The following is a 20,386-nucleotide window of genomic DNA, read 5'->3' as shown; positions in this document are numbered from 1 at the left end:
CAGATGTTAAGTTTCAACTCGGGTTTTGGTTGTTTTGTTTGTAACAGATAACGTACTAATTACTAAATATATTACAATATATATTGTGTAATATATATTATTATATTGCACAAACTATATTACCAACGCAGAGTATTAATAGTTAGCTTTATTTGGCATTCACATATGCTAATTCATCAGTAACGAAACAAATTAATAGTACCTACGTAAAAATTTTGATCGTTTTCATTAGTAGCACATAATGACACAACATAAGGTGCCACAAATAATCGTACTGTATTACAATAGATTTATCATTTAATTAGGGACAAGTTTCAATATTATTTTCTTTGGATGTAATGTGCGTATAGGCCTATTGACAACACTGATCTCTTCATATAACTAATTGAAGTTTTATATAAATTTTTAATCGTCGTTTTTATAAATTGTACCATTTTGTTGGAATAAACAGAACTGTTTAAATTATGAAACTCCACGTGGACGCCGTAATTTCATCCGCCAACATCAACAACTATAGTTGATTGACAAACCTAAGTGTTTTGCCCCAATTAACCTTTCTCTTCTTGAGCAGTTTCGTAAGGAAGACCTCTTGACCACAACAATGCACCAAGTGACATCTGACAGTCACTGAACTATCAGCTGTTTTGTCCACAATCAGCTGTTTAATCACAATCACCCGCCACAACAGCGTGGGTGCGCCGCCAAATCTCGCCGCTCGTTTCCCGTTCCGTTCTCACGTAAACCAATTCCAACGTTCTTTTATTGGAATTGTTCGACCAATTGAGCTGCGAGAATGTAACGCATTTTCTCTAATTTTACGCACATTTGGGAAATATAGTTGCGAACTGACGGTCATCAATCTTCATTTAGCACGGATAATAGCTTTACTGCGAAAAGAAAACCAGTAATAAATACTGTACAGTAGTCAGTACCAACTTTGGCTATAGATAGTATAACGTTGTCAAGGCAGAGGAAATAAACAATAATCTAACTAAAAAATCAACTGTGTTTTTGAAGTTCATTATTTCGACTAATAATTATTTTAATTTGAAGGGAATACATATGTAATTTTCCTATTGCTATTGTTTTAAACTTCTCTATGTTTTGAATGGAAAGGAATCAGCGACATTTTTTAATTGACCCTATATTTTAACGCTTCATTTAGCTAACTACACAAAACATTCAGGTCAAGTAGGTTAGTTAGGAAGCTATAACTAGGTTAAGGATAATTTTATAAGGTCGATTGAAAATGGGAGGAGGCTTTTCCTAACCTCCTGAAACTTAGTTTATCTTCAACTAGCGATCGTAAACGTCCATATAATTCACCTTTAAATTAAAATATCAAATTACGGTAACAAAAAAAAGTATCCAAAACATTTAAGGTAATGCAATATTACTAGCTCAGGAAATAAAATAAATCTTTGTAGATCAAAATAACAAAAATTGCGTTCAAATAAAATTGTCTGATTAGTATTAAAAACACAGGTTTAAGAAGTTCAAGTTCTATCTTTATATTCAAAACACACGTTAAGATTACTTTGCTGTATTGATATGATTAGAAATGTCCGCAAGCTAATGTTTTGTTGGGGTGTTGCAATGAGGTTCCCGCCAGTTTTCTACTTGACTCGTCCAATTACCTGACCTCTCGTACTCAGTCAAGAGCACTACAGTACTCTAGTGCTGAGGTATTTCAGTGACTCCAGATTCAGCCTCCTCAGTCAGTCGTGTTGCCAAGGTCTCTGTAGTAATTCGTGCTATATCCGTCGCTGACTTTACTTTATCACCGAGTTGCTGAAATCACTGATAACAGATAACAATAGTTTAGTCGCACGGTTGTCGTCAAAGTACGGAGAACTCCGGGGATCAGGTACTGTTCTATAATGCCACTTATTTAATTTGCTAGTTAAATACGCCCAGCAAATGTATAGCTTACATCCAATTCTAGTTCTAAATTTTGTTTCTGAAACATTAAATTGAGTTTGTAATCTTTCGTTTGATTTCCTTAGACAGTAGCATTTATATATCACACCGTTATAAAAGGCCCTTTTTAAATTCCCAGTATAAATTCCCTGCCCTAAACTTCCTCAATACTAATAATACCGTGGTTTCATTTTATTAGATTATATGTCTACCATAGTACCATAGAGACACAACCGGCTGCGTGGTGAAGATAAGTGCTAAGTATGAGCAATATATGAACGATTTAAGCGACGTTACTGAGTAGATCAGTTTTCTTATTCATGATCATGATACAGTATTATAAGTCCTACTATCAAGATAACTAGGTCCACTTATTCTAATTAATACCATCAAAAATCTAGTAATGTTTTTCTTGATCGAACCGACAACCCTGCGAATAGTAAGCGAACACTGCTACAATTCAACTACTTAGCTTTATAGCTATATAATGGGTAAACTATTTTGTTTCCAAGGGTTAATGTTTTATCCTGTAGCATGTTTGGGTAGTCACTAGTCTAGTCAAGTGCTTCTGTTCGTCCCATTGACAGCACAGACACCAGACTTGATGTATCCATTGTCTGAAGGCGACAGTTCGTGACTGAGATGGAACATAACATAACGGCAGACAAATAACTTTCGTGAGCGCAGAGAGAGACAAATACACAATAACTAAACTCGGCACCCTAGCCCTACTGTAGCTCCGCCGCGCCGCACGCGACTCAGGGTGTGTCATGTGACATTATTTTACAACCGGTTTGTTGTTTGACAACAAATATTTTATTAAATTTTTGACCCCGTATTTTATTTAAACATGTCAATGGTCTTGTAGTTGTGCAGTTCTAAATACTTTCAACTACTGTACCCTAAGTAATCATCCTCAGACTATGGTAATTATTTATGGTAAACTGTTTCAGTAACTCGTGATCAGTACCAACGCTTTGCTTGATTAATTCTACAATACAACCATTTCCCTCAATTTTCACCCAATGATTCACTAATGTGGAGCACATTTTTCACGTTATCAAAATGATAATACTTCATTTAAAAAGATACATGCAAATAAAATGTTCGTGCCTCTAAGATTTCTAAGATTGGCCGCAGTGGGGGCCCTGTAGAGCGGGCCTAAGAAATCTTTAAGAACCAAAAAGCAAAAACGTAATTTATTATGTTGTGTCTTTATTTAGGTACCGTCTGGTAACTTAATCCATGTCGAAATAACAAAGAAGAGAAAATATTTTTAACTAATAACGGGTATGGATTTTTAAGATAGCCTAAATAACTTTCCTGCATAGGCGTGAAGGCGTTTCATATAAACGAAATTGTTTTTATTACGAAACATCTACCAAAAATTAGTCCACAGCAGTTTACACACTCGGATAAGGGATATTGCAGTATTGTTGCTGAGGGTTCGTCATATCCTCACCTTCGAAATATAACATCTGTTTAGACAGGATGGGATTTTGTGTCGGGAGTTTTTTTCTGTGAACATGGCCTAGTCAACATAGGTTTTAATTTAAAATAAAACATGTTCACTTTTATTCTTGTACTTTCGTCAAGTAGTTTCTGCAAAGGACTACATGTCATAGGGTCCTTCGGCGCTTGCTTGGTAAGTAATTTGCTCTAGCTCATCTAATCTATAGTAACGATATATATATGATGATAACCGACAAATTGATACGTGGCGATAGATATTCATAAGGAGGCTACACCTGACAAGTATATTTGACATGACGAGTTCGAGCTTACACGACTCAGTCTAGGAGGATTAATGTTTAATCCTCCTAGGACTCAGTCATGATAAATATGTAATCTCAGGACCAACGACCGACACTTATCTATGACGATAGTCCCAGGTCTGACACTTATCTATGACGATATTCCCAGGTCAGACACTTATCTATGACGATAGTCCCAGGTCTGACACATATCTGTGACGATAGTCCCAGATCTGGCACATATCTGTGACGTTAGTCTCATGATGAGCTACGCAAGAGTGAGAAGTTTCATCGGCAGGAAATCCGCGAATAACGGAGGAATGTGAGCCAAGGCCGCTGGAGCTGCGCCAAGATCCGCGGGGGTCAGGGCACACACAAGTGTCTACTTATAAACACATTATCTCGTTTTTCTTTTTTAATCTTTCTCTTTTTCAATCTGTCTGTATATATTTTTTGTATGCCCAAAACAAACGATTTAACGTGAAACCTGTTAATCCCAGAAATTTACGTATTTGTATAATTTAGACCCACTTGATGTTTTATGGACTTGTCTTTTTTATCACCCCACACTCATCTTTCATTAAAATTTTCCCGGTTGTATACTTTGTGAAATCAAGTTTGGTTAAATTTAAAATTCAAACAACGCAATATTTTGCATTATTGTACGAGCAATACGAACTACGTATCTTGGAATAGTTTATCGCCAACCAAACAACTCCCTCTACATGTATGACACCTATTTTAAAAAAGGCTAGCGCTAGACTGAAACATTGTATGGATCAGAATCCATCTGCAGGTATGTTACCGAGTTGATACTTTTTAGTCCAGGATCAATATGTAATAGTGTATTCCAACCATCAAAAGATAATTTACATTAAGTAATGTACCGCGTTCTTGTAAGCTATATGAACCCCCCAGTGAGTAGAAGCATCACTCGTACTCACGTGCGGATTTCACGGTTGGAACCATCCATCAGAACAGTTGCACAGGAAAATTAGCAGTTGGCGCATGCTCGCCTAACGGTTCGTTATGTCTGCTTTCTTCAAAAGTAAATAAACATTTAAACAGCGATTGTCACAAGACAAAGGAAGGCGACTTTCTAATGTCAAAACAAGAGACGTCTTAGTGAGCTGTTACTGTTATATAGAGGTTGTGAGGCGACCCCCTGCTACAGCTTCTGTAGCGGCTCTAGACCCGACGGACAAAACGTTAATTGGGAAGGTGGCAATTCGGAGAACGGACCGGAGAAAACCAACTGCAATTTCGGGTTAAATGGAGGAAGTACACGAACGCGACACCGATACAAGGCAGCGGAAACACGGAAAGGTGTGTCACTCGGGGTTGCTCTAATTCTCCTATTAATACAACCTGCGGGAATCCTTAGTAACCTTAAACTTCGCATTATGTTTCAAAACTAAATTCAGAAATTTACCGTTGTTTTCTTAAAAACAAACTAATACTTATTCCCTTGTCTGTGGTATAATAAATTGAATAGCTAAAAGTGTTAAGTAGCCTAATTGGTAGTCATATTTTTTCTTTGATAAGGGGAATCTACGGAATACGGAGAAGGTACTCCTCACCGGAGAGATCTCTCAGTTGGTTATCCTGATCGGCGTGATTTAAACACAGGTTTATTACTGTACTAAATACAGATGTCCCGCTCGTTTAACTAGACCAGCCGAGAATCGGTGAAGTAAGCTGTAGCTAATGTCGAACTATTTTGTCGCGTATGAAGCTCGTCTTTGTAGATGAGCAACAAAAGACTCAAAAGTTTTTTTATATCGTATTTCAGCTTTGGAATCTCTTAAGTAGGAGAACGTGCCAAAACGCCGCTGTTCTCAAATTCGACTCAATCGCTACTTCTATTGTAACAATCTAGAATAGAGCTTTTGAATCGAAACTAGTAGAATCCATAGTTGGACAGTACGTGAAAGAATCTTCAACACTATTCGTCTTATTCTTTTATTAACTGTCTCAATTAAATAAGTTCTTTTATTCTTTTCAGTCTCGTACCTCATTTTTCGTCTTCGTCTTGTTCGAAGCTCCATTCTAATTTAATTCGTTTTAGTATATTGTTTATAACCTAAGTTTTCAATTTAAAAAATATTTGCACCCGTAAAACCTAGCGGAACCGAGGAAAGTAACTCCAAAGCTGCAATTAAACGGAAACAATTAGCGGTCAAGCGAGAAAAGCAATTACAGCTGAGTTGGAAAACCAATCTTTACGCAGTCCGGGCTATTTGCTATTAGTGAGAGGGAGAAAGCTTTGGCTATGACCATTGACCACTGCTGTAGACAGCGCAGCTACATGAGAACATGATCGGAACCCGCCACTTCCTCGTATTGGCCTTGTTCGGCGACCCCCTTCCCGAGGGAACTCCCCTCGTACGCGCCCCGGTTACTGAATGTTGGGAAATGAAAGTCGACTTTGGATATTTAGTGGAGTGGAATCAAGAACATGCTCATCACGTCGATACTGATCACACTCCTACACCAGAATTCTTCCTGGAAGGGTGACAGTACAAAATAGTTGCTTCAGTATATTTATTTCTGAAATGTTGTTACTACAAATTTATCATCCTAATAGATCAGCTGAATACCTGCCTCAAATTGACTGGATAACTACCGTTCTGTAAGATTCATGTAGAGGGTTATTCGTTGTTCCTACAATTTTATTTCTTGTTATTTAACCTGTACAACAGCTATTTAAACTAAACTCATCAATCTATTTGCAAACTTTAGCTTGTCCTCTTACATAATTGATAATTGATAACTAAAGATTAAAAACAAAAAAACTCGTCAAATACCGCCTATTACACGAGAGAAACATTTAGTGGAAATCAGCATACTGAAACATCACCAACCTTAAAATACACCAAAAACAAGCTTCATACTTAACAAAAGGATGAAAAGTCTACTTGCACTATTCAATGTTAAAAATATATTGTAACAATGTTACATAAACATTGCGCCACTATCGCTCTGACTGTTATGCCGTACTAAGCACAGATTCCCCCTTATATGCACTGAGTGAATTAATTATATCTACGAGTATACACAAAATAGTTCCTTCGTCCTTTTAGATGTATCATCCTTCCGTCAGCGTAAACTGTATGTTTATGCCTAACACTTGAATGCGTTTTAAGTCTTATCTATTTCACTGCTCAGTAGGAAGGTAGTTTATTTGGTCGTCAAGAAGTCTTTTACATCCTCTTTGTAGCAACTAACAAAAATAGTCTCGCAAAGATGAATTTCACGCTACACATTCACAGTGTGATGGACTTTACGTCTTGAGTTCGGGGAATTCTACATTGTTTCGGCGTTCAGGACAATTTTGAGCACAACATTCTGTAACAGGGTCATTCAACTATTTTCCATTTGAAAAAAGGCTGTACTGTAATGCTTGATATGTAGCTCACTGACCGGTGAGGCAAGAGTTGCGCAACTCTGGCCTCTCGCCCACTATACGATTTCGGTCGTACGACACTGTGTCGTACGATATTCTTATCATATGTGTGGTCCTCGCCCACTTTACGACACTTTGTCGGATAAATGGCCAGTTGCTCGGTAGCCCTGGAAGAGTGAGGTGTGGGTGTGTTGCGCAATATCTTAAAACAGTGGTTCTGTATCAAATAGTAAAACAATGATTCCGTTACGTGTTGTTGCAATGTGGCTGCTGTGGCGTAGATTAAGCGATAGTGGCCAATGTAGGCCTACAGCATTAAAGAAATATTTATTTTTATGTGTAAATTATTTTGTAAGTTAATGTATTTAAAGAAATTTTCAAATTATATTAGTCCATGCATTTTACAAGTTTTTAAATTTACCATAACTATCATAGGGTTTTGAGATAGTCTGGTAAAAAGTATGTATGTTAAATTTTTTTGGATTAGTTTTTAAATAGATTTAATTTCATCAATATATTCTACAAAAAATTATATTTATAGGTTTTAGTGAAATCTTTTTACACAATTTAATTAATAAATAAGATTATACAATAATAAATAATAGCCAAACTAGCATTTTTTCAATAATTATTTTGGTATATTTACTCATAAGTGATGCAGTATTTAAATATAATATAAAGAAAAATATAAACAAATTGTAAAAAATAAATAGTAAGATCAAAATTACGCAAAATACTGTAATGGTTGAAAAATAAAACCAAGTGATATATCAAACATTATAATAAATAAGTATGAATGAATTGTAAAAAATATATATTCACGATAAGAAATACGCAAAGTGATATAACAACTAAAATAATTACTAAGTATGAGTTAATTGCAAAAAGTATATATAAGATTACTGGGGAGAACGCACGACATACGATAAAAATCGTATAGTGGGCGAGCGCCCATTTGATTGTGTACGCCACTGCGAGTTAGACAGTCGTACGACAGTCGTGTATCACAGTGGCAGTGGACGACTGCTTCACGACAGTTTGTCGTAGTCGTGAGATTATCGTACAGTGGGCGAGCTCTCATAAGATCCAATGGTTCACTGTGGAAATGTTGTCGTTCCGACACAGTGTCGTACGACCGAAATCGTATAGTGGGCGAGGGGCCTCTGGAAGCAACTTGTACTCGAATCGCTTCCGTAACACCTGCATAACAGTGAGTACACATAACTGCATAGTAGCTTACTACTGTAGCTATTGTATCAGAGGACAAGCATTATTTCACACCATTTCATTTCGTTAAAGTGGTTTTATGGCAAGAAACAAAAGGTAAACACACACACGAATTTCATCTTCATCACGGATATAGCACAGGAACACCTTGAATTGTCCTCAGTCGACCCATGAGGATGATGGATCTACAAGAGAGTACAATATGTTCGGCACACGGCGAGTTCGGTTCAAAGTAACGGATATTCTTGTATAAGGACAGTCCAGCCAGACTCTACATACCTATAAGGCAACAGCTGACCGCTTCCTCATACGACCGGGAACTGATACGGCTGAACAGCTGATGAACGTTGCGGAAAACTTATAACTGTTCCTTCGTTTACTTGGAGTTTTCCCGCGAAACTCATTATGAGTATTTTAAAATAGAGGTGGGTTCTGTATGTTTGCCTGTGTCTGTCCCAGCTGACCGCAAAAACTACTGAAGCGAATAGGTTGAAATTTATACACACCCGCGGCATACGCCGAACATACACGTATATTCATTCCCATAACTACCTCGGACTACACAAATGGTTTATTTACAAGATGGAGTTTATAGAAGTACTTGTTAAATTTGATTGGTCTCCATGGCAAAAATAAGGAGAACCGCCGCCGTTTTAAATCTTCTCACTGTATTGTGTACTTGTTCAATATTTTAACAAGTTATTAATTTCATTCTGCCACTCTGCAGATTGAGTTATAGTACGTTTTCTGTGGTTATACCAAAGACAATCGAATAAAAACGAAAGCATGAGTCTTGTTTCTTTAATAAAAGGTAGGTGTTTAAGTGTAAAGGGTTTGTTAAGTAAAATTAAGAATTAAATTATTATTTTTTGCTGTTTGTTTCTATTTCTAGAAATATATAATAATCTGTCTCACTCAATGCTAATTAATTGGAAAACTGAATCTTACTAAAGACAGTATTAATTCATTTTCAAGCAGTATTTAAAACTTTAACTTGTGACAGAAGTTGTTTTTTTAACGTGACATAAGGAAGTGTAGTTTTTCTTCATACAAACGTGGTAAATTTTCTTTTTCTAAACCTGCGCCGCCAAAATAATAAGTATTCAGATCACTGAACTTGAATTAACTCTGGAACTAACTATAGAATACTTTGAGCTTTTTTTAATTTATAGTGTGTTGTTCATTCTGTTGAAAAATAACTACGAAGAGGAGTTAGAGGTGGAAGGTGGAAGAGTGGTTTTTATAAGCGACGATAATTAAAAGTCCTTTAAGATAACAGATCGAAACGTGATGCTGAGATAGCCACCAAAATTAGTTCAGTAAACAAAAAATAATTTGATACATTAAACACAAAGATTTTCACAGTTCATTTCGGGACATGTTTTATTTATACACCATGTACTGTACTTTGCCTTATTATGCTAGTTCTTGATAGAAAATTATATCGGCTTTCGTGAAGCATAATATTTACTCTTTACTGTACAAAATACTGTAAATAAATTCTCTCTTATTGGAACTCTCCATTATTGGTGGTATCCTCTAAATTATAAGGATACAATAAAATACCCCTGCCGCAGCAAACCTGCAGACTAAGCGATTTTCCATTTGCGTGATTAGATTTACACTAAAATATCTCCTTTCAATATCACATTTATTCCCTATTTAAATAGCAGTGGTTTAACAAGTACTAAGGTTTGCTGCAACATGGAGGGTAAAAAGAGTTTTGTTTGTATGTGAAGTGTTAATTTTAAATAAATACATTTTCAAAAATTGATCAAAATACAATATTCATAAACAAGGAAATTATAACAGTTTACTTATTTTCCATAAGAATAACATTGGAATTTTATTTACATTTTTTTTCCGTAATCATTAGGGGCATAATAAAGCTTCAATACACCCAAACATTTGTTTTTTTTTAGCTCTTCAAAATGGTTTGGAAATAAATTGCAAAATTTTATGTTATTATGGTAAAAAACGGGAAACCCCAATTTTTACCCCATAAACCCCCCCCCCCCCCATTAACCTCCGTTCTCATAGTCCAATCATGCTGGTTCGCGAACTTGTTCGAATAAATGTAGGTTTTGTGGATGTAGGCCTACTTCCTGTTTTAGAGGGACCCCATTTTCACCCCCATTCTTCCCCTTTGCTTTAAATCTTGCAGTTCTCCCCTTCAAGGGGATTTCCCCTAGTAACCTTAGACTTATAAATTTCCCTTTTAAGGGAAATGTCAATGTGGTCGTTCAATAGTAGAGATGTGCTTTCTAAAACTGTTCATAGATCGTTTGGTGACTTTAAACTGTGTGATTTTTTTTAAACCATATCAATAAATGAATAATCAGTGTAACTGTGTAAAGAGGAACGAAAAAGAAATTAAAAATACGTGGTGGACATTTGTTAATACGGACTTCATTTGTTCGAATTATCTGCGAAAGACCAGTATTACAGAACTCCTTTGAATGGTCCTAATAGTTCAGTAGATTTGACAAACTCTTCTATAGATTTATCCCCTTTATGAATCAGCTAGAGACAATTCTAAGATTGGTTTCGGGTCCCGTCTGGTTTACGTATAGTTGTTTACTCTATATATCTTTTATCCAACCAATTGTTAACTACTTTAGATGTTAACTACTTTAACCAAATAAGTCTGCTTGCTCTATTCGAACTCATTATCGTAGTATCGATATTCTTTTTTCCTAATTAGTTTTTAGGTATAATAGTTGATAAGTAAATAAAAATATTATAGTTTATAATAATGATTTATTTATTTATTGCTCTTGACAATTTTTACATTGTGTAGCATATAATAGTAATTCTAATGTTGATTTAACATAGAGGTTATTTTATAAAATTACACTTTAAATTAAAGTCAACTTTAAACAAATAAATCAATACATTGAAGAAACGGAGGAAAACTAAAAAACCATTGTACATTTATCAAGAAAGCCTTAAAACATTTAACCCTTAACCCCTGGGGAATATAATACTGTGGCTCCAACGGTACACAGTGAACTCATCAACCGAATAGAACGCCTGATTTTTCAAGTCACGCTTCAGTTTCGTTTTGAATAACAATTATCATTTTTAATCACATCAGTGGCATCTTTAGAAAATGTATGTACACAGATTTAGAGCACTGTGCTCTGTCTGTGGATCAATGTAACTAAGAGATTTTCATCATAAAACTAGACATGAGTTAAGTAAAAGCATAGAATAAACCATGGTGTTTATTTATTCTATGATAAAAGTATGGTGTATTTGCTGAAATACTGTACATACAATAAAATACAATACTGTAGTAAAATAATAAAATAACGACGAAATTGTAGTCACAGCTGATGCACGATTATTTACTCGTCCAGGTAACAGCTGATTGGCTCTACGTCGTCAGCACATTTCACATTTCCATCGCTAGTTTCCGGTATTGGATTTCCGTCGTATAAAGTCGCTCGCTCAGATTGATTGATGGCAAGATTTACACGATGTAATATGAAACTAATCTCTGAGCTTTCAAAAATACAAAAATTGAATACGTCGCGTCTTGTTTTGTATCCACAGCTTCATTTTGGATTACGTATTATTGATATGTTGTAGTTGACTTTTTAATGTTTTTTACCACGCAAACAAAACTTGATATATAAATAAAATGTGTAAACTCCACTACTGTTAAATTCATTAACAAATTATAAATTCACAACATTATATTATAATTAGCTAATTCTAAAGCTGTTAATTTATCCGCGTATGTTTCTAATTCTTATTTAATCTTTCATATTGTACAATTTTGAACATTACCGTTGACTATATAGATATAGTCAACGATAACAGATAACCAGGTCAGTCATAATCGTAAAGCAAGAAATTTCACTCCTGTTGGAAAGTTGTAGCCGTTATCATAGGTATTTTTTTTTATCTATGCAAGTATGTACATACCACCTGTACATACCATATGTACATACCACCACTGAACATACTACTAGTAGTATGTAGGCTACTAACAGTAGTGTGTATGTATGTAGTATGTAGTATCATGCAAAACTTTTGAACGATCAATCTAAGTGTGCTGATTTAACATTTTTCCTATAAACCAATGATTTATTTGTGTTAGATTGATCAGGTCAGAGTGACTATATATATAATGTAGACCCATTAAATAATAATACTTCTTTTACATTACATCTGTACATAAAATACTTTATGTATACTACAAACGATGTAAAATTGTAATACACCTATGTGAAGGGATTGCTTCGAGGCAGGATATATTTCTCACGTGAGAGACTTATCTGTTGTTTTCCAAATAGCTTGACTCGGACTCCGAGCCCCCGGGTCACGGAATTGGTGATTGACTTGGTTTGAACCCAGACATGCAGGTCTGAATTCTCACTCTCTTGCCATTAGATTACACGTACACTTAAATAAAAATATTTCCGTGGATAACGAGTTTGTCCCATAACTATTGAACTAAGCATTTAAGTTTAAACCTAGACATTCCATCCCCATGTTAAATTTGTAGCCAGTTTTTTTTACCAAAATCGTCGTAGTTGATGTGAGCCACCGACAGATTGTGCGGATCTAAAATACTAAATTCTGTTGAATACACAATCTGTTTACCAATTAAAGCTAATGGAATGACTTATTGTGAGCTGTAGCAACTGTTATGGCCCGTCAACTTAGCCAGCAACAAAAAATAAGGTACAAAAAAGAGTTTTAGTCACTAGTGCATTCTGTGACTGGCTCACACAACTAAGTTCTTTTTTAACAAAAATTGGCCACAGCCGGTCCATATAGATGGGTCGTCTAAACTTAACTAATTACAATTCAAGTTCAAGTCATTTGTATTTTCTTTCGTGATTTAACATTTTCATTTAAAATTCTTATATAAACCACTTTAATTTAAATTTATCATTTATCTTAACCCGTATTCGCGATCTACACACCTCTATTGTCAAAAATTGTCTCCGAAAAGAGTTAGGTGGTTCGTATAATTTCATTTAACAAACCCCACTGCATTAGAAACGTATCATGTCGTTGATTGTCGGACCCAATCGCCACAGTTTCAGTTTGAGTCTAGTCCAGTAGTGAGTAGTGTATCGAGTGTCGATACAGTGCTACAGTATGTAAGTGATGTTTATGGCTAGTTAATCAGTAGCGTCGTCGACGTCGGGTCGCCTGGCGCCGCCATCAGCGTCGGCGTCTATCCTCGTTAGTTCTGTCTTGTCTGCATTTTATGTTGAATTTATCGCCAATTTGTTTCTCAGCCGAGTTTTCGTAAACAGAATCAATAAGTAGAGAAACTATTGCTCTTGAGTATCTTATTTGGCATTAATGCATTTCCCAATGCTATTGCCTTTCATCTTTCATTTATACTCTTTTTCATGTTGATCTTTCAAAGCTATTGATGTGTAAAAATGAAAATTATTTTAAGAATATATACCACTCATATTAACCCCCCCTACCTACCCCCTTTATATTATTACCCTCCCTTACCTCCCTACCATAACCCCCAGCTACCCCCCTATCATATTTGATAAAAACAATGTTTAGCGGATCGGAGAGGACCACTTTTCTCAAATATGCAAGTTACAAACTAAATATTTTTAAAAAACGTCGGTCCTGTCTCCCAAAACCAAATCTAGGTCTCCAATCAAAAAGTTTGCTCACTGCTTTAGCTGGGCTGTGAAGTATCTAACACATTCCGTGTTCTCATAGAGGACGATGGCTCATTTTACATTTATATTTTGAGTTTCAACTCCACATCCACTGGAATGATCTGGAATCCGTCCCTGATTGCGTTTCGTCAAGTTTCACGTATCCAAATATATTTAAATTCATGGTTTAAACAGGCCCACTCCATACAATCCCAACTATCGAATATTGGTGTCGGCAGTTCAATTCAGACTGCTCCTGTCCTGTTATTGGTTCGGAGCTTTACAGATTCATGAAATGTACCCTTTTTTAAGTTTGATAAACATATGTTTTTCGACAACAATAAAAACAGCTGATCCACGCATGATGCGTTAATCGAATTGGGAACACATTAAACTCTTAACTAACTACCCGTCATAAAAGATCAGAGCGAATACAGTTTAAATGAATATGGATTCATTAATGAGTTCAAAAAGTAGTTTGTCCTCGTCTAACAAGGCAAAGCAGTGATAAATCATTACTTCGACCCGGTAATACTTGCTTCTCTTCTACTGCTAGTATGTAACGCATACAGATACTGTAGGAGACCAGTTGACCCCGTTAAGTGCACCTTGTTATCTAGGGTGCATTGAATATGTAAATTAATGGAAGTGGTGTGATTTAAGACTAATTTTACAGCAATAAATTGTGTTAACGCCAAGGAGATAGTGAAATTGTGCAGTCTACTACATATTGATGTACAGTACTGTAATAACGACAGATAAGAGTTATTGGCACAAAAAAGAATTGATGTGAAACATTACGTGCGAAAAGAAGTCTTCTTTGTTTAGTGATTTGATTGGCAGAAATAGTAGTTTATTATGTTATGCTGATAGCGCCTTTGCTTAATCTACACTGTATTCTAAACCAGCACAACTAGTACAGAACTAGTTCAGGCGAAAATGGAACCCTAGCACATTTTAATCAATAAGATTAGTACGTACACGGACAGCGCACCATTAGGAAACCACCATACTGTAGTTGAAAACAGTTATGTCAGTCAAACTAAAATTTAAAAGTTGAAATAAAAAAACAAGGAAAATCTGAATGAATGAATGAAATAATATTTTATTTCCCATAAATTATACAGTATACATATAAGTACATTGTATTTTTTTTTCTTTTGACTTAAAAATAATACAGCAAACATTACTAACGATTAGATAACGAAACTAAAATTATATTCTGTAGAAATAAAGTGAACAAAAGTGTAAAATAATACCTTCTATAACAAAGGAACAAGTCCACATAGGCAGGGCCTGTGCGTAGACTCGAGTTCCGAAAAGTTAAAATTAAATGGGAGATAAAAAATGTATAGGAAAACAAAAAAAAATAATTCGTATAATTTAAATGTTTTTAAATTTGTCTTGCTTGAAACTGAATTTTTAGTGTTATGGAATTAAATTAACGATAAAAAAAAACTCTTTGCGCAAAACTGAGGTAATTTATAAAAATCTGGTGAAGATTGAAAAGAACATCAACATTGTCTATTCAGCTCACGATTACAACAGCTCAGTACGAGAACTCGAGTTTAGCTTGTACAGTTTTGGATGATTTTTTGCCGCATTGATAGGGTTAAACTTCTTGAAATAGCATTATTATCAATCAAATACTCATCCTTATCGGATTTATTAAGTTCGATTTATCATTGTTTCGGATCATGCATGCTGCATAATTAGTTAATTGTGTATTGCTTTTACAAGTCAACAGTTTGATTTCTAAATTGTCGTGGCCATCGAACAAAATCTCAAGTTTTAGTTACTTACATCAATCAAATGATATAGGCTACAACGCCGAAGACGAAATATACAGGAAGAATTCAACTGTCCATAACATTTTTAAGATTTCCTTCACAATGGGATTTCCTCCAAATTAAAAAAATTATAAAAAAGAGTAAACATTGGGCCTGTAAGCAATTATTTTAGTCGAGTTGAGGTTAATGTTGAAGAGGCAGGGAGAATAAGAGGTTCCTCCGAAAGTACGGATTTTTGTTTCCATAACTTATTTTATGTTCTATTTTACATTGCTACTTCATGGCCCTCAAGGACCAGTTCCCGTTTCCCTCGCAACGTCGAGAAGCCCAAATCACCTGATCTACAAGGACCATTCCATCACGTGATGTATGGAGACTAGATCAATGTCTTTCAAGTCACCTGATACTGTAGTGGCGGACCTGGGCGACAAAAACAGGATGGGAAAGTAGGGAAAGTGGCGTGGATTGGCTACGGTCCGCGGCCTACCACCGCGCTGTAGTGATAACACTTATCAGAGTCACCTGGCTTATCTCCCCTCCCTCCGTCATACACTAACAGCATTCTCTACGTCATCGTGCATTGTTGAGATCGGGCACAATCATCCCACAAAATCGGATAGTTCAGAGTCTCTGCAGCTGTGTATTGTTGAAATAGCGGGAAATCGTCCCACAAATTCGTATAGTCACTGGAGATTTTTCTCAAAATTGCCAAATTTCAGTCTGTATAATATGTAAGTTACGTCCTTAAAAACTATCCAATATCGATAAAATTTAGTTCAAACGTGTAAAACATCTGTTCGAACGGGTTCATGAAATTTTCAATTTTATCATAAGTAGGAAGGCTGGGGGGTTGCTAACACAATCAGTACAGCTAATGCTATGCTACACAAAATTGCCTTTCGCGCAACCGCAACGAGGTTTGTCCTACAATCAAATTATTTCCACCAACAAAGGTAAAGAAATGTCATTTGACCGCAGCCAACACACCTTTGTACTAAACTACAGCAAAGGTCCAGTGTGTTACATTTTAAAATCAACTTTAAAACTTCGTGTACAACTTTCATTATTACTGTAAAGTACATTTATAGTTTAACAAAAAAAAATGAATGTTTTTTTAGCCACTTTAATAAAAATAATAAAAAAATTTAACCGACCTAGCGACATAGTGTGCTACAGTATAATTCAATTTCTTCTTTGATTTCATCTTAAAGCTATTCTCTTAAACCGTACCAAACTGGACGGAGAATTTATTCTAAACTAAATCTTTAATAGGTACCCTCATCAACTATCTTAGTATGAATACTTTGGGGGAAACCACGAATACTACAACTTAAATACTTACACACTAGGGACTGGGGCTCGTTCAATAATGTTCTCTTTGAAAGTAAAAAAAAAATATTTTAACTGGCTACAGCTGATGGAGATTGGTGTCTTCTTCGATACAAAGTCAATGGTCAAACAAGATCTTACCTTCAACCTGTTACGTTACAAGGAAGGTGTTTGTGAAGCAAAATGGATACTAGACGTAAAATAGTGTTATTCTCGTTACGTTTCTCTGATTCCCGCGAAAGTCGCTGGTTTAATTGAATAGTTTTCCCACAATAACGCCATTTCCATCCAATTCGACAAACAGTTCTCATGACAAAGCCCTACTTTCGATTCGAATGTTATTGTTATGATGGGAGTTCAATTTAATCGCTTCTAACGGATTTGTAGTGAAGTTTTGTTATGATTAGTAAATATGGTAATATTCTGTGGAAACTGTGTTTGAAATACTTTGGTTAACGAATAAAATTTAAGATTACCTATCCCAAAAATGTTTTTCAGTAACAGTATATGCATAAACAATAGCGCTTGAGTTTATAGGAATAATATTATTCAACAACGATATTGAAGCAAAAAATTCCCTTCTTAACTATTAGATTTGTTGTTATCTGCTTCAGTTCTATTTTTTACAGTTTCTTTTTCTCGAGGGAACGGCCCAAACTCTTGGCTAGTTATCATCAAGTTCGTCCTTGTTACATTTTACCAGAAAGTGCCATTTATATCATAATTGAGTTCAGAACATCAAGAGGCATCATTTATGTTTACGATCATTACACTCGGCTTCATTTTAATACCAAGAAAAGTTGTCAGAGCAGACAATATTCAAAAGTATATTCACTTAGTTTGGTTAGTGTAATTAAAATCGACACGTCAGAAAAATTTATTATACTGTTTATCCAATATATATACTCGAGTTTCAAAAATGGAGGGTTGCTAGAAGCACGGTAGTGTAATCCGTTATGTTGGCAAAACAATCAAAGCAACTACTATTTTTTCGAACACGGTAGTCGGTAGTTCATTGGTAGCGTCTGAGATTAATAGCTAAACATCGGTGTATAGTGCCTGTCTTGTCCAAGTGACTTACAGTATATCACATCTTTATGGTACTTATCTCAGCGCAAATCAGAAGTCCACACAGTGACGGAAAGTTGAGGTTTTACAAAGAGCTAAACGATAGTTGTAGGCTACATTCTTCACTTTCTTTACGAAATAGCTATCCGCGTATAACAGGACCTTTTTACCTTTGTGTACCTAATCAGTGATTCTCGGGTCATATTCACTTCACAGTAGTTAAAGTTGAACAGCTGAGGTTACAACCACGTTGACGAAGCCATAGAGTACAATCGATTGGCTCTCTATTTCTCTCTAGTGGTGTTGTATTATTTACTTGTTTCTCTGTGGTTTCGATGACAAAGAAAGTTACACCTCCCCCCACACCCTTCGTCATCAGATCTGCTAGCGCTTCAGTAAAACTAACCTAAGAAGTGCCATTGACACCCGTATTTATGTCCCAATCTTTTTTTAGACTGATTTATATTCTTCAATTGTTTGATACCACATTGAATGGTGTTAACAGATAATAACATGTACTGTACAGTATTTAAAAAATGGACAGTGTTCTTGTACTCTAAAACGTGTTAATTTGGACATAAATTTTTCAAACCTTTTTTTTCATGCATATACTGCGAAATGTAAGGTCATAATAAAATGTGTCGGTAATACAAAGTATAATGATGCAATATCTTCACTTCCCGCTATAAACAGTAAACACCCGAAACACCAGCGATATCATGTGTAATCTAGGTATAAATAAATACTGTAAGTTACAATTACACTGTCTATTGTCTTTTGATAAGATTGCGACCAAGCCGGCAAACCGTTATAGAGTTTATCGTCCTGTGTCGATCTCGTTATCTGTCTAGGTATTTCAGTCTCTCACCAGACCAAACATATTACAAACATCTGATATAAAGTACACCTATAAACGCGCTATTTCTGGTCCTTACACTATGCCGTATCTTATCACCCGATACACAGGATGGTGTGTAAAGATATCTATTGTCGGTCCGGAGTTCGAATCTCCCTAACCCCATAGTGCCATAACCTCCCCCTCCTCATTCGCCCCTCGGGATCAAAATATTGACGTCCCAAATTATCCCGACCCCGCCACACACGCCATCGACTTGAATGTTTAATGGGAGACGGGTTGTAGCTGTGATCGATTTGTTCCGGCCGATTGTTTCTTTGGATTTACCATTTGATGTTCGCAATAATGGTGGTTTAGGGTGTACAATTATTGTACTACTAAATATTTTATTTGACTGATTTTAAATTTTGAGACTTCTTTGTAAATATTAGCATTGTGCATTCTTCGAAAAGCATCACAGTTTCTAATTAAATATTACAAGTGCAAATTGTCTAATGAATATTTTAAACAGTTTTATTTTCTTGAAATGTATAATTATTAGACGTAAAATGTTCTAAATTAAGCCTTAAAACATCTTATAATCCTCAAAGCGACAATTTAACTCGTCGCTAATAATGTTTTTACAACTTAAAAAAATAAAATGGTACTCCATAGAGAAATTTACTCTGTTAAGATAATAGTGTAACCACAAATCAGTTTACATAAGAACCTTACAAAGCAGTTAATGATTAATTATGCAAATCTGACATGTAGAGTGTTATCACATGGATTATGATAAATATTCTTCTTCTGATGATTTATTGAGGTTGAATTCCAAATCAAAAGTGGCCCAAAAACACTAACGTCACCACTTATAAATTAATAAGTAGCATTAACTGTGCTTCGTGCTTCACATACCATGTTTGCTGGAGAGAATTTTGTAGGACAAATGGTTGAATATCTTACTAATATTATAAATGTGAAAGTTTGTGTGTTTGTTTGTGTGTTTGAAGTTCAATCACGCATAAACCACTGGACGGATTGGGCTGAAATTTGGCATGATGATAGCTTACATTCCCGATTAACATATAGGCATATTCTTATCTCAAAAATCCTTTCGGGCTCAGCCCCAGTGGCTCTGTAATTCCCCATGTTAACCTTATGTTATTCATATTTAAAGGGAATTAAAGAATTTAGTCAGCTGTTTCAACTAAAAGAGTTGGTTCTATGATATGGAAAAGCATTAAAAATTTATAAGATTTACCAACAGGGTGCAGCACTATATTTTTTTGCATTTATGATAACATCTAATTTGAACTAAGCAGCAACAAAAAACTGATTCGCAATGAGAACTGTCAAAGTAGGATTGTTTACAGTAATGTTTATGTTTTTCATTTCATGAATAA

The 20,386-nt window shown here is 35.4% G+C and overlaps 1 protein-coding gene across 9 annotated transcripts in view; it reads left to right on the top strand.

Moving 5' to 3' along the window:
• LOC128987765 (uncharacterized) overlaps positions 1–20,386 on the top strand; it is a 178,766-nt gene that overhangs the window by 127,236 nt on the left and 31,144 nt on the right. The window lies entirely within an intron of this gene.

The sequence above is a fragment of the Macrosteles quadrilineatus genome, unplaced genomic scaffold, assembly GCF_028750875.1.
Source record: "Macrosteles quadrilineatus isolate MER2022 unplaced genomic scaffold, UCM_ALF_1.0 Scaffold_2__2_contigs__length_208266976, whole genome shotgun sequence".
NCBI classification, from domain to species: Eukaryota; Metazoa; Arthropoda; class Insecta; order Hemiptera; family Cicadellidae; genus Macrosteles; species Macrosteles quadrilineatus.
This window is presented reverse-complemented; position numbering and strand designations above follow the sequence as displayed.